This window comes from Podarcis vaucheri, assembly GCF_965113315.1.
Source record: "Podarcis vaucheri genome assembly, chromosome: 7".
Lineage (NCBI taxonomy): Eukaryota > Metazoa > Chordata > Lepidosauria > Squamata > Lacertidae > Podarcis > Podarcis vaucheri.
In genome coordinates this window covers 85,537,643-85,553,402 of record NC_138765.1, presented here as the reverse complement: position 1 = coordinate 85,553,402, position 15,760 = coordinate 85,537,643, and positions in this window count along the sequence as shown.

The following is a 15,760-nucleotide window of genomic DNA, read 5'->3' as shown; positions in this document are numbered from 1 at the left end:
CTTCTACAGTTTGGAACAGTTAATCTCCTTGGGAGGGGCTCCTGTGCCTGCAAATTCCATACAATTCTGCAAAAAAATGAAAGTTATTACCTTTCTCTTTTTGAAATAAATTAAACTTTAAACATGCCTAGTGCTGAAAAGCCTGCTTTGTATCTTGCTGGGTTTCATCCAATCAGGAGGGGCTACTGTGCCTGTAAATTTCACCCAATTCTGTCAAAAAGGGAACAGGGGAGTTAAGACTAATTTTTGATTTTCATGAGTAGAAGGCATGCAGCTTGCTTTTTCCAAATCAATGAACTGTTTTGCAGTGGCGTAGCGTGAGTTGTCAGCACCCGGGGCAAGGCAAGTAATTTGCGCCCCCCCCAACCCCTAACCTGCCGCGTCAGGTGATCTGAGGCGAGTTGCCGCTGGCGCTGCCGCACAAACGACGCCGCTTGCCCGGAGGAGGAGGGGGGCAGAGAGGCGAGGAAAATGCAACATGGCCCAGCAGCTGCAGCAGCAGCAGCGGCGGAGGCGGGGCTGTGAGGAGGGGCTGCCTGGCGCGTCCTCCGCGACTCTGATGCGCGGGGACCGCGGCGAGCGCTGAGAGCCGCTGCCTGCCGGACGCCTTCAGCCCGGATGCGCACACAGCTTGCCGGTTCCGTGAGACATGGGGCTCTGCTACAGCCTGCGCCCGAGGCTCTTCGGCGACTCCAGAGGCAGCGAGCGCGCGCCCCCAGATGTTGCGCCCGGTGCGGCCGGCCCCCCTTGCTCCCCCCACGCTACGCCACTGCTGCTGGACCAGATAACCTCCCAAATGGACCAGATAACCTCCCAAATGGATTGGATGTCTTCCAAAATACTGGAGGTGGGGTCTGAACAAATCTTGTGGTTAGTGCACACCTCCAATGGCTCATCATGTTGCTAATGTAATGCAGTGAATCTCAAAGTAGGAGGGCAGCAGTGGGATTCCCTAGGGGGGTACTAGGAGGCAAGCAGGTGGAAGGGGTATTGGAGGTGTAAATCAGGACTCAGCAACCTTTTTCAGCAGGGGGCTGATCCACTGTTCCTCAGACCTTGTGGGGGGCCAGACTATATATTTGGGGGAGGGGACGAACAAATTCCTCTGCCCCACAAATAACCCAGAGATGCATTTTAAATAAAAGCGCACATTCTACTCATGTAAAAACACACTGATCCCCAGACCATCTGCGGGCCGGACTGAGAAGGCGATCAGGCCTTAGTTTGCCTACCCATGGTGTAAATGACTATCAGACTTCGAAAAGCTGGTATCACTGGACCAAGTTCATCACTTCTGATGAATTAATTAAAGTAAATAGTTTTTATTATGTTTTGGAAAATGTGCAATTAATTGTTACTGTTTAGATTTTTACTGTGTTGCTATCTTCCTCTGTTGGTTATGCAAAGCACTGTTCTAAATAATGCTTTCTATAGGGTAGGTTAGGGTGCACTGGGGGTGACTTTATGGAACCCGGGGGGGGGGCAGCGGCTCAATAAAGTTTGGGACCCACTGGTGTAATGTGTTAGGCCCTTATTATGTATTTTGTCTTTTTTATGTTGTGAACCACCCTGTGATCTGTGGATGAATGGCAGTACAGTGGTACCTTGGGTTACAGACGCTTCAGGTTACAGACACTTCAGGTTACAGACTCCACTAACCCAGAAATAGTACCTCGGGTTAAGAACTTTGCTTCAGGATGAGAACAGAAATCGTGCTCTGGTGGCAGCAGGAGGCTCCATTAGCTAAAGTGGTGCTTCAGGTTAAGAACAGTTTCAGGTTAAGAACGGACCTCCAGAATGAATTAATTTCTTAACCCAAGGTACCACTGTATACAAATTTAAACAACAACAGAGCCCAGAATCACCCACCTTTTCAGAGCCCAGAATCATCCTCTCCCTCTCCAGGTCTGAGGGAACTCAGGATCCAGACTAAGGGTTTGTCCACAATTCTGCTCATCTCTTGCCTAGAAAGCATGAGCCCAAGCAGTTTGGCCTTTGACCTGCTGCTTTCCCCCAGAAAATCCACTTTTTTAGTGCTAGATCAGAGTGAACATCAATCCAGAGAAAACCTGATAGACATTTGCTTTAATTCAGCGGTAAAGATTGGGTTTTCCTGAGGTCAAGTGGCAAGGCAAGCAAAAGTGTGAATAACCTCACTTCTCCAACAGGCTGTCCATTGGGGGGAGGCCTCAGGCCATGAAGTTGTACCCCCAGTGGGGATAATCCAGTATTGATGGGAGCCAGTGTGGTGTAGTGGTTAAGAGCGGTAGTCACGTAATCTGGGAAACCGGGTTTGTGTCTCCGCTCCTCCACATGCAGCTGCTGGGTGACCTTGGGCCAGTCACACTTCTGTGAAGTCTCTCAGCCCCACTCACCTCACAGAGTGTTTGTTGTGGGGGAGGAAGGGAAAGGAGAATGTGAGCCGCTTTGAGACTCCTGAAGGGGAGTGAAAGGCGGGGTATCAAATCCAAACTCCTCTTCTTCTTCTTCTTCATCAAGATACCTCAGAGTACTCCTGGCATTCCATCACTGGGGGGGGGGGGCAAGGCTACATATCCAAAATGTTTCCTGAACATCCAAACAGAGGCATGAGGATAGAGATAGAATTCTTCAAGGTGGCTTCATGAGGATCAGTATGGTGGTTCCAAATATATTTGACCCCTCTAGAACTTTACTCCTGTCCTTACGAAAATTCATATTGTTCTTCCTTCTTGTCATTTAAAATGTATATAGCAGACATGTGATTGAGAGATTGTACCCATACAAGTTTGGGTTTTGCTTGCTTGCTTATGTACTTCTGTCAAACCATTAATAAAAAAGAATTAGGGAAGGCTTCTTGAAAGACCAGCCTTCTGGGCAAAACGTCCCATTGTGAAAGGAGAGGCAGCTCTTTGTGAAGGGAGATTGAGGCAGTGCAGAGGGTGGGATAATGAAAATGCAGGCAGTTTCTGTTCCTTACTTCTCGATGCTCTTGTGTCCTTAATTATTAATTTATTCATCTAAAATTATTCTATTTATTCCATTTATAAATGGAAACCCCGGGCAGCATGCCAGCAAACAGCGACAAAAATGCCATTTATAATAATTAAAAACAAAAAAGGACAATAAAAAGGCAGCAAGGAAGGTTTGTTACAACAGAAAACAGCCCATACTTAAAACTCAGCAAAAAAAAAAAAAAATCGGCTCGGGTGAGTCACTGATTCTGGTCTCCCCCCACCCATTATAGCTTAGTCAGGCTCTCTCAGGGGATGAAGTCAGTTCCTTGATAGGTCTAAACCTGACCTGCCTTCGAATTCCCTGTGATTAATAGCTCATTCTATTGACCAATGTTTATTTAGTGCCTCTTTCTATTTAAATCTTTCCTCCTCCCCCCCCCCACCAATTTATTCTTAATGCAGCCCTGACTCTTTGAAGTCGGCACCTGCCTCTTGCACGATTTCCTAAATAGCACCACTCACTTTGCTGCCATGCTATAAATAACCAGCAGGAGGAGCAACGAGGCAGGGGCTGATCTGCAAAACAGGAAGCAATTATGAGTTCTTCAAAGATCATCTAGGTCACCAGACCTTCCGCCATGGCAGGGAATCTGCAGGCAACAGCATCCCTGATCAATGGGCCAACCAGCCTCGAATGAAGACTCCTGGGTTGGGGTCTTGTTTAGGGGTTTCTTGTAGGGGGTCAAGATTTAATTCTGGAAATGCTTGATTTCACTGTGATCGATATTAATTTCTGTCTCTTTAATTTTAGATGTTTTATGACATATGCAAGGATTGTTTAATTTTGTTGTGTGTGTTTTGATATGTTTTTATTTATTGCTTGCTACTACTTTTGTTATGGGACGCGGGTGGCACTGTGGATTAAACCACAGATCCTAGGTCTTGCTGATCAGAAGGTCAGTGGTTCGAATCCCCATGACAGGCTGAGCTCCCGTTGCTCGGTCCCTGCTCCTGCCCACCTAGCAGTTCGAAAGCACCTCAAAGTGCAAGTAGATAAATAGGTACCGCTCTGGCGGGAAGGTAAACGGCGTTTCCGTGCGCTGTTCTGGTTCGCCAGAAGTAGCTTAGTCATGCTGGCCACATGACCCGGAAACTGTACGCCGGCTCCCTTGGCCAATAAAGCAAAATGAGCGCAGCAACCCCAGAGTCGTCTGCGACTAGACCCAGTGGTCAGGGGTCCCTTTACCCTGTATGTACCTTTACTTTTGTGATATCTTTGTCATTGTGTAAATATGTTCATGTTGTGAGTTGCCTTAAGCAAGGTTTTGACTATGTAAAGATAGCGTACAAATAAACAATGAGGGTGATAATGAACACTTCTACCACACGGGGCTTGTAGAGGGGGCTGCGCTGGGGGTCCCAGGTGCCCATCCATGGAAGCTACAGTGTAAAGCTTTTTGCCAGCTTCCTAAAGCGCAGAGAATAAAAGTAGAGAAGCATCTTGTTCTGCAATCAGACAGATGGCTCTGAAATTGCTGCACAAGAGATTTGGACAAGTGGGTTGGACAACCCATAATGTGCCATAATGATGGCATGTAATGGGTTGGTCCTTCCACCTGTTAGAGTTGGTCCACGCAGGTGGGGCTAGCTACAAATTCCCACCCATAGATTAAAACCAAAATGTCAAATAAACTGCAGCAGATGCGGCTAGAGTAGAAGAAAGGCATAGCACATAGTTACATGATGGAACTCGCTCCCACAGAAGGCAGCGATGTCCATAATCCTGGATGGCTTTAAAAGAGGATCAGGGAAAATTAACGGAGGAGGATTAGGCTATTGATGGCTACTAGCCAGGAGGACTATACTCTGCCTCCACAATCAGAGACAGCAATGCTCCTAAATGCCAGTTGGGAAAAGGACTTTTGTGCTCAAATCCTGTCTGCAGGTCTCCCAACAGAGACATCTGGCTGTCCACTGTGAAAACAGGATGATGGACTAAACGGGCCATTGGCCTGATCCAGCAGGCCCTTATTGCATTGTTATTATCTTGCTCTTGGATCCTGCTCTTATGTGAAGGGCCTCCCCACTCCATCATAATCACCTGGCCCCAACCCAGTTGGATTGTTAAAACAGAAGAGCTTGTTTGAGCCAAGGAGCGCAGAAGGGGGAAGCAGAGAGATGGTCCTTGGATGCTTCATATCTGAGTAGGGATTTGAAGCCAGCTGTCCGCCGTCAAAGCCAAGGCACCTTCACCACCCCATGGCTCTCTTTGCCTGCTCTTGTTTCTACAGAGCAGACCTGGGCTGTGCCTTGTGCAAAAGTGAAATAAGGATTGTGTTGGCAGCGAGAGTTCTGGTAGCACAAGGATGGAAGACTGAAGAAACCCCAACTAAAGAATCATGGCAAGAAAAACTGATGGACTATGCAGAACTGGCAAAACTGACATCTAAGCTACGGGACAAGGATAACTGTGACTTTAAAGATGAATGGGAACCCTTTACAAAGTATTTGAAGACGCAACAAAGTGAACTGGACTCCTTGGCTGGCTTTGAATAAACATTCACCAACTTTTTATTGATAATAATCAGCTAAATAGTTTGAGGCTCTATACAACTTTGTAACATGCAGAAAACAGCATTCTCAGAGAAACCAAAGACTGGAACTGAGGGAAGCCGGGGGGTGTGGGGGTGGGGGTGGGTTGTGTGGAAGGGTGGGGGGAGGGAGGAAAAAAGGAGAAAAAGTAAGGATGATATGTTTTTGGATAATATGTTCTGTTTTAATTTTGAATTTAAAAAATTTAAAAAAGAAATAAGGGCTGTGTTAGGTCACCCGGTCATGGCAGTAGTAGGGGAAAGCGTGTGGTGAAGCAGCCTGCAGCAAATACAGCTATTAATTCAGGACCCTGGACAGAGCACAAAGTAGGAGGGCAGACGGAAACTCAGGCTGACGCTCTCCCTCCTTCCAGGTGCTGAGTGTGTCCATCGTAAGAACATCAGAACAGGCTGCTGGGGCCTTTCTAGTCCAGCATCCTGTTCTCACAGTGGCCAACAGATGCCCTAAAGGGAAGTGCGCAAGCCCAAAGGTTTCCTCCTGTGGTTTCCAGCTACAGTGGTACCTCAGGTTAAGTACTTAATTCATTCTGGAGGTCCGTTCTTAACCTGAAACTGTTCTTAACCTGAAGCACCACTTTAGCTAATGGGGCCTCCTGCTGCCGCCGCGCCACTGGAACACGATTTCTGTTCTCATCCTGAAGCAAAGTTCTTAACCTGAGGTAATATTTCTGGGTTAGCAGAGTCTGTAACCTGAAGCATCTGTAACCTGAGGTACCACTGTACTGCTATTCAGAAACATTACAGCCTCCATAGGCATCCTGGCTAGTAGCTCCTCCAAGAATTTGTCTAATCCTCTGCTAAAGCCATCTAGGCTGGTGGCCATTAAATCCTCCTGTGGCAACAAATTCCATAAATGAAACCTGACTCTTTCTCCAAACATGCAACCATTTATTTATGCGTTTGTTAAATTTCCTTACCACCCTCCATCTGAAGATCACGGAGCAGTTTACAATACAGAAACACGAAAATGCATAATAACGAACAATAACAATAACCCCATGGTTTAAAAGGCCTTTTTAATCAGCCAAAGGCCTTGAAGATGTGGAATGTTTTTACCTAGCACCTGATGATAAGTAGGGATGCGGGTGGCACTGTGGGTTAAACCACAGAGCCTAGGACTTGCTGATCAGAAGGTTGGCGGTTCAAATCCCCGCGACGGGATGAGCTCCCGTTGCTCGGTCCCTGCTCCTGCCAACCTAGCAGTTCGAAAGCACGTCCAAGTGCAAGTAGATAAATAGGTACTGCTCCAGCGGGAAGGTAAATGGTGTTTCCGTGCACTGCTCTGGTTCACCAGGAGCGGCTTAGTCATGCTGGTCACATGACCCGGAAGCTGTACACCCTCGGCCAGTAAAGCGAGATGAGCGCCGCAACCCCAGAGTTGGCCACAACTGGACCTAATGGTCAGGGGTCCCTTTACCTTTACCTTTAATGATAAGTAACACAGGCGCCAGGCAAGCATCCCTGGGCAAAGGACTCTGCAAGTGAGGATCCACCACAGAAAAGGCCCGTCCTTGTGTTGCCACCCTCTGGACCTCTCACAGACGAGGCACACAAAGAAGGGGCCCAGAGGAGGCTCACAGGGTCTGGGTATGTTCATATGGGGAGAGGTGGTCCTTGAGGTATTGAGGTCCTGGTGCAGAAAAAAAAGCTCAGCCAATGCTGTTTGCAGGGTGAAATCGTATGAGCAAAATTTGTCCCTGCTGAAGAGCAACGACACCTGTCCAGGAGCATATCAAAACACCAGCTGACTAGGCGGGGCCACGCTTGTTGTGTTAAATGTGGGAATGTTCTGGGGTGCAGGAGAGGATATATTGACTAATTATATCCTTATCCAACTTGTGCTAACAAGTTCCCAAAATATCAGCAGAGTTTATAGACATTCCCCTTTTAGTTTGCAATGGTAACGTGTGCACAGGTTCGCTAGAACCTCTATAATAATTACTCTGGTAATTTCCCCTTTGTTCCCTCTTAAAATACAAGACACAACACAGTCTTTATAAAAGTATAAAAGAGTTTACTCACGATCTGTTCACAATATGATCCCAGAAGGTAGACAGGCTTAAAAAGGTTACATATATTTAGAATCTATCTTGTTGCAAAATAGACCTTATCTCTGGCTGAGAGCCAAGAGGGCATCTTTTGATGCTTCCTCATTGAAGGAAAATGGCAGAGAGAGAGAGATGGCTGCCTGCCCTGTGCTTTTGTCATTACCTGCACAGGTGAGACCACACCCACCTCTGGTCACATGCGGAGGAAGTCCGTTTACCTGCTTGCTGGACAGACATCCCTCCCTATGTTCTAACATGTACACTCTAGGAATGTTGTCCTTGACTGCTCCTGTGTTTACATCCCACATTAAATAGATGTAGACCAGAGCTCTCCAAACTTTCCATGTTGGTGACACACTTTTGAGACATGCATCGTTTCATGACACAGTAATTCAGTTTGACTAGCAAACCAGTTTTACTAGCAAACCAGCCCAAGGAGGAGCACGGGGAGCGTTCTCGCGACACACCTGCACGCTGCAGCTGACACACTAATGTGTCGCGACACAGTTTGGGAAGCTCTCCTGTAGACCATGGAAGAGGACAAGAATTGCTTTGCTTCCTGTAGGCCCCACTCTCTGAAAGGTTCAGAGGACAAACATTCCACCATCAAAGCTCAGAAAGTGGGGGTTATTACACACACACACACACACAACAAGGATCAAGGCATTCCTCTGAACTGGAACACCATCTGGCTCCACAGATTTGACATTGATTGATGGCCCCAGGCTGCCTTCTGATGCCACACTCAGCCCATGCCCACCTGTGGCTTGCGATCAATAAGACAAGAGTTGTCCGCTAAAGCAAACAGTGGAAAATGGTTTGGAGGCAAAGGCTGTGTTTGATGTTGCAGAAAGTCAGGATTGTCAACAAAGCTGAGCGCAGGCAGGGCTGCCGCCCCCACTCTTGCTCTTGAGCACTCAAGCGTCCATTAAACTCATCTCTCCTCATCTGCAAAAAGAACAGCATTTAACCCTGGCTTTATTTTGGGCCAAGTTAATGCCCACTGCCCTTTTTCCTTCACCTCTTCTCAGCCTGAGTTTCATGGGTGGTTGTTGTTGCTGATGCTGCTGTTGCTATTATAATAATAGTTTGCCTTTCACCAGGGTGGGCTACAGCCTTAAAATACAAAATATCGAAAACACCTTACAATTACAGAGATAAGGTGGGTCCCAAGAACATACACTGGAAGTGTGTCTTCAGCATCCTTCATCAGCTGTGTCATGAAGGTGTCAGACAGATTTCTTGTGGCATGTGAACCACAAGAGCAGTCAAGTACAACATTCCTAGAGTGAACATGTTTACACATGGAGAGGAATGTTTGTCCAGCCAGCAGGTAAACTTCCTGTTTCCTTCTGGGCTGGGACAGACTTCCTCTGCATGTGACCAGGGGTGGGCATGGCCTCACCTGTGCAGGTAACAACAAAAGCACAGGATAGGGCAGCCATCTCCCTCATTTTAACTACATGCAACAAAGAAGCAACATCTGCTTAGCCAAAGATGCCCTCTTGGCCTCCAGCCAAGAGAGGACAAAGGGACTGTCTTCTTATGAGATAGTTTCCAGGTATATGTTACTTTTCTAAGCTAAGTCTGCCTTCTGGGATCCTATTGTGAACAAAATGATATGTGAGTAAACTCTTTTTATACTTTTATAGAAGACTGTGTTGCGTCTTATCTTTTATGAGGGAATAAGGGGGAAATACCAGAGCAGTTGAGGGACGCGAGTGGCGCTGTGGGTTAAACCACAGAGCCTAGGACTTGCCGATCAGAAGGTCGGTGGTTTGAATCCCTGCAACGGGGTGAGCTCCCGTTGCTCAGTCCCTGCTCCTGCCAACCTAGCAGTTCAAAAGCACATCAAAAGTGCAAGTAGATAAATAGGTACCACTCCAGCGGGAAGGTCAACGGCGTTTCCGTGCGCTGCTCTGGTTCGCCAGAAGCGGCTTTGTCATGCTGGCCACATGACCCAGAAGCTGTGCGCCGGCTCCCTCGGCCAATAAAGCAAGATGAGCGCCGCAATCCCAGAGTCAGTCACGACTGGACCTAATGGTCAGGGGTCCCTTTACCTTTACCTTTTTACCAGAGCAGTTATTATAGAGGTTTTAGCGAGCCTGAGCAAACGCATCCACTGCAAGTTTAAAAAGGGGAATGTTACTCTGCTAAATTGTGGAACTTGTTAACACAAGTTGGAAAAGGATATAATTGAAAAATATATCCCCTCCTGCATCCCTGAACATTTCCACATTTCTGTGGGGAGGGGGCTCCACAGCTCAGGGGTGACCACAGAGAAGACCCTCTCCTGGGTCATGCCACCCCCTGAACCTAGTGGGAACAGTTGGGGGGAAATGGTCCTGCAGGCCAACTCTCACCCCCTAGCAGACCAAGCTTGCCCCAAGGGCTGGAGACCGCTAACCACTTTGCTTGCTGGCCAAAGGCATAGGTGGATTCGTGGTAGGTGGACCCATGGCAGCTGTTGTCCTGGCACCTGCCATTGTTTCAGGTGCCTGTGACCCTTTTGCCTCCATCTCCAGAGTGTTTTCAGTAGGTATCACAGGGGAAACACCGGGCAAGGCAAGAGGGTTAGACAAACATGGAAGAGAAGGCTATTGATGGCTCTAGCCAGGATGTCTTCCACAGTTGGAAACAGCAATGGTTCTAATTACCAGTTGCTGGAAACCACAAGAGGGGAGATGCTCTGATGCTCAAATCCTGCTTGCAGCTTTCCCATTGAGGCATGTGGTTGGCCGCTGTGAGAACAGGATGCCGGACTGGACGAGGCACTGGCTTGATCCAGCAGAGCTCTTTTTATGAAAGGTTTTATGAAAGGCAGCAGAGCCACAAAGCTCTGGGAGACGGTGTGCTGCTGAGCTTTACAGCTCCCAACTTCCCTGGAAGAGGCAAACACATTATTTTGACATGCTTTGGCCCTGCCCATAAGTGAAGGACCGGCCAGAGCAGCGTGTGTGCACTCAGCCTACAAATTGGCTTCATAAACTACCCACTCCTGCCACGACGCAGACCCTGAGATATTGTTCTCCAGTTGCTGGAGCAACTTGAACCAATTCTCAGGTGGGAAATGGAAGCAATTTTCTAAATGGAAAGTTGCGCACACCGACATTTCTCTGCAAGGATGCGAGGTGTGGGGAGAATCTGCAGTATGGTTAAAGGTAAAAGAGAAGAGAGACCCCAAGAAAAGAAATAAAGGGGTCAGTATTTAGCTGTTTGGGTAATGTGATTCATGGACGTATCGGCATACGGTGGTACCTTGGTTCTCAAACTTAATCCGTTCCGGAAGTCCGTTCCAAAACCAAAGCATTCCAAAACCAAGGCGCGCTTTCCCATAGAAAGTAATGCAAAATGGATTCATCCGTTCCAGACTTTTAAGAAGAACCCCTAAAATAGCAGTTTAACATGAACTTTACTATCTAACGAGACCACTGATCCATAAAATGAAAGCAATAAACAATGTACTGCAGTCACACAATCAATCCATCAAGTGGCTGAACTGGGTTCTACACAGTCACAAAAGCCAAACAAAAAAGCCGCAAAAACAAAAACGCAAAATAAATTGCAAAAACAAACAGACCTCAGCAGAACACTCAAAACAGAAGCGTGGCACTCAAAATGGAGCATGTTCAGTTTCCAAAAAGAGTTCGCAAACCGGAACACTTACTTCTGGGTTTGCAGTGTTTGGGTTCCAAGTTGTTTGAGTACCAAGGCGTTTGAGAACCAAAATACCTCTGTATCTGACAAGCTAAACAGCCACTGAGGGAAAAACAGCACAGAGCCCAGCTCAATAAATGCCAAGTTGAGCCACCTGCCCACCCCCCACCCCCGCCCTCCAGGCTTCATTCATAGAATCATAGAATCATAGAGTTGGAAGAGACCACAAGGGCCATCGAGTCCAACCCCCTGCCAAGCAGGAAACAGGAGCAGGTTGCCAAGGGAAGCAGAGTCTCCTGTTGTTTTGATCCCATTGGGAGAGTCACCCCATGCTCTTGGTTCCAGCGCCTCATAGGTCCATCGCATGCCTAGACCACAGGTGGGGCCCTAGCCCAGAAATCATGTGTCATCTAGTTCACCCCCTGCAATGCAGGAATGTTGGCTAAAGAATCCCTGACCAATGGCCATCCAAACCCTGCTTAAAAGCCTCCAACGAAGGGGAGTCCACCATCTTCCAAGGGAGTTCATTCTACTGCTGAACATCTCACACCATCAGCAAATTCTTACATTTCCAAGTACAATTCAAAGTGTTGGTGCTGACCTTTAAAGCCCTAAACGACCTCGGTCCTGTATACCTGAAGAAGCGTCTCCACCCCCATCGTTCAGCCCGGACACTGAGATCCAGCTCCGAGGGCCTTCTGGAGGTTCCCTCCCTGCGAGAAGCGAGGTTACAGGGAACCAGGCAGAGGGCCTTCTCGGTAGTGGCACCTGCCCTGTGGAACGCCCTCCTATGTCAAGGAAAGAAACAACTATTTTACTTTTAAAAGACAACTGAAGGCGGCCCTGTTTAGGGAAGTTTTTAATGTCTGACGCTGTATTGTTTTTAATATTTGGTTGGAAGCCGCCCAGAGTGGCTGGGGAAACCCAGCCAGATGAGTGGGGTATAAATTATTATTATTATTATTATTATTATTATTATTATTATTATTATTCATGTGAATTCCTTAGTTAAGGCCCTCCCCTCTATAGCAGCAGAAAACAAGCTGGTCCCCTCTTCCATGTGACAACCCCTCATCTATTTTAAGATGGTCATCAGATGGTCAGGTAAGTGGGGCGACAGGTTTCCTCTGGGTCCTCCCATTATGGAAATCACTTGTGTCCCACAGGAAGAGAGGCAATGGGGGCTTCCCAAAGTCAATAAGCCATCACTGGCTATGGCTCTTTTCTACATCACAACATCAAGGGCATTCCGGGCTAGTTTGGATCTTACGTTTTTCATGTGCAGGAAGGAAGAAGCTGTCCCCAGGAAGGAGGAAGGCAGAGGGCCCAGCCAGCCTTGAATTTGGGGAGGGAGACCCCACAGCAACTGCCTTGAGGAGACCGGAGGGGTCAAAGGAGAGACTTGCTCCAGGTGGAAAAATCAAAGTTAGAAACAGAACTGTTAGAACCCAATGCTAAGATACTTTCAAGAATGTACAACCTGCTGTTGAAATGGAACACAGAAGAAGAAACGGTAAAATCTGCAATGATTAAATGGGCACAAGATATAGGACATAATATTATGTTTGCTGACTGGGAGAAGTTGTGGACCACCGGGATTAAATTTACGGCATGTAATGCCTTAAGAGAGAATATTATGAAAATGATGTATAGGTGGTACATGACCCCAGTCAAGCTTGCAAAAATATATCATCTGCCCGATAACAAATGTTGGAAATGCAAAGAGATTGAAGGTACATTCTTTCACCTTTGGTGGACGTGCCCAAGGATCAAGGCCTTCTGGGAAATGATATATAATGAACTGAAAAAGGTATTTAAATATACTTTCCCGAAGAAACCAGAGGCCTTCCTCCTGGGCATAGTGGACCAATCGGTGTTAAAGAAGGATAGAACTTTTTTTATGTATGCTACAGCAGCAGCAAGAATTCTTATTGCAAAGCATTGGAAGACACAAGATCTACCCACCTTGGAAGACTGGCAGATGCAACTAATAGACTATATGGAGATGGCAGAAATGACTGGCAGAATCCGAGATCAGGGAGAGGAGTCGGTGGCAGTGGTGTAGCGTGGGGGGTGCAGGGGGGCCGGCCGCACCGGGCGCAACATCTGGGGGTTAGGGTTAGGGGCCGCAAATCCACGAGTTAGGGGGCGCAAATCCACGGGTTAGGGGGTGCAAATCCACGGGTTAGGGGGCGCAAATTACTTGCCTTGCCCCGGGTGCTGACAACCCACGCTACGCCACTGGTTGGTGGAGGAAGATTGGAAGAAATTTAAAATTTATTTGCAGAAATATTGTAACATTTTTGAATGTTGAAGACATTGAAATGAACCGCAGGGGCTTTAGCAACAAAGTAAAATGTAAGATTGGATTAATAACAGATAAATTAATAGGATATGAATTTGCTGAACTAATTCTCAAAAGGGATACAATAACGGGAGACGTGAGGAAGTCGGGAAAATAAGTTAATGGAAGATTAGAAACTAAGAAAGAGGGAATTTTTTGTTTTTTGTTAGTATATGTGTTTTTAACTTCTTTTTCTTATTATTGTTTTTTTGTGATTTTGTACTTTCTTTGTCTTGGTATATGTTTTTCTATAGTGAAAACTTAATAAAATATTTATAAAAAAAACAAAAACAAAGGAGAGACTTGAAAATTTCACAAATTTCACAAAGAGACCTCAACCTACTTTAGCTGCATTGCAGGGGTTGGTCTGGATGACCCACAGGGCCCTTCCAACGCTACAGTTCTGTTTCCCCCCCCCCAAAAAAAAGGGCAGCCCTGCATTGCCTGAACCTTCAGAATGAAAGACTGCCTTTAACCACTTGGCCCATTCTTTGGTTAGCTGCAATCTGCTGCATCGCAAGCCCACAGAAATATGGTAAATTATTTGTGCAGTCATTGGATATCATTTTGAAGAACCAATGGGGGGGGGGAGAGAGGTATGCCAATGGCCACCTGACAGTCTTCACTGAGGTTGATGTTCCAGCCCAGGGGTAGACAGCCTAAGGCCCGGGGGCTGGATGCAGCCAAATCGCCTTCTCAATCCAGCCCACAGATGGTCCAGGAATCAGCGTGTTTTTACATGAGTAGAATGTGCGTTTTTATTTAAAATGCACCTCTGGGTTATTTGTGGGGCATAGGAATTCATTCATTTCCCCAAAAAAAGATAGTCCGGCCCACCACATGGTCTGAGGGACGGTGGACTGGCCCATGGCTGAAAAAGGTTGCTGTTCCCTGCTCCAGCCCATAGGAACAGAGAAAGCCACATTATACCAAATCAGACCATCGGCCCATTTAGCTCAGTGTTCTCTACACGGACTGGCAGCAGCAGCAGCTCTCTAGGGTTCAACCAGGGGTCTCTCCCAGCCCTCCCTGGAGATGTCAACGAGGACTGAACTTGGGACCTTCTGCCTGCAAGGTGGACATTCTACCACTAAGCTATGGCCTTCCCTAAATCTGCATCCCTGGGTGGCGGAAGTAGCCATGGAGAAGTATTGTCCCTTTAGGCCTCATTAGGTCCATCCACATTTCCCCCAAATGCACCTGCCAATCAGGTAAAGGTAAAGGGACCCCTGACCATTAGATCCAGTCATGGCTGACTCTGGGGTTGCGGCACTCATCTCGCTTTACTGGCCGAGGTCATGTGGCCAGCATGACTAAGCCGCTTCTGGTGAAGCAGAGCAGCGCACAGAAATGCCGTTTAGCTTCCCGCTGGAGCGGTACCTATTTATCTACTTGCACTTTGATGTGCTTTCGAACTGCTAGGTGGGCAGGAGCTGGGACCGAGCAACGGGAGCTCACCCCGTCGTGGGGATTCGAACCGCTGATCAGGTAGGGGAAGATGAATCGATGACTGTGGAGGAACAGTTGGAAGGGCTATTCCTTGGCCAGTGGGGCTCCCTGCCAGTGGATCAGTGAACTCCACTTGGATCGGCTCCATCTGGAACACCTTACTCCCAGCACCCAACAGCTAATGGGTGCTGGGAGCCAGCGCTTTGAAAGCCAGCACTTAGCAGCTACCGGGTGATTGGCGCTGGCGGCTGACCTTCCATGGGACTCAGACTGAAAGCCTCTATTAAGTCATCACCTGATGCAACAAAGATGTCATAAGCTCAGAGTTCACCCTCGGGGGCCACCACTGGTAAGGTCTCACCCACAAACACCAACTGGCCGTTCAGAAGGTCATATTGGTTTTTTTATATATATTGCCATATTGTGGTTTTATGTTTGCAGCTGGTTGTTGCTGTTTTTTAACACCTGGACTTTTACACAGGAAAAGGTGGGAGAGTGGGAGAGAGCAATTAGCAGCAAAATTGTATAAAACGGCAATTCCCACCTTTACTAATGGCATCACCTTGTAGTAAAGCAATGAAGGGATGCACCTTGTATGGCTGGTATCTAAGGGCTGTTGTTTACGCAACACCTTGGCAATGCAGATTTATGCAAATTGGATCCCAGCTGCTTTGCACTTCATTAAATAGCATCTTGTTCCAAACATGTGAGCCA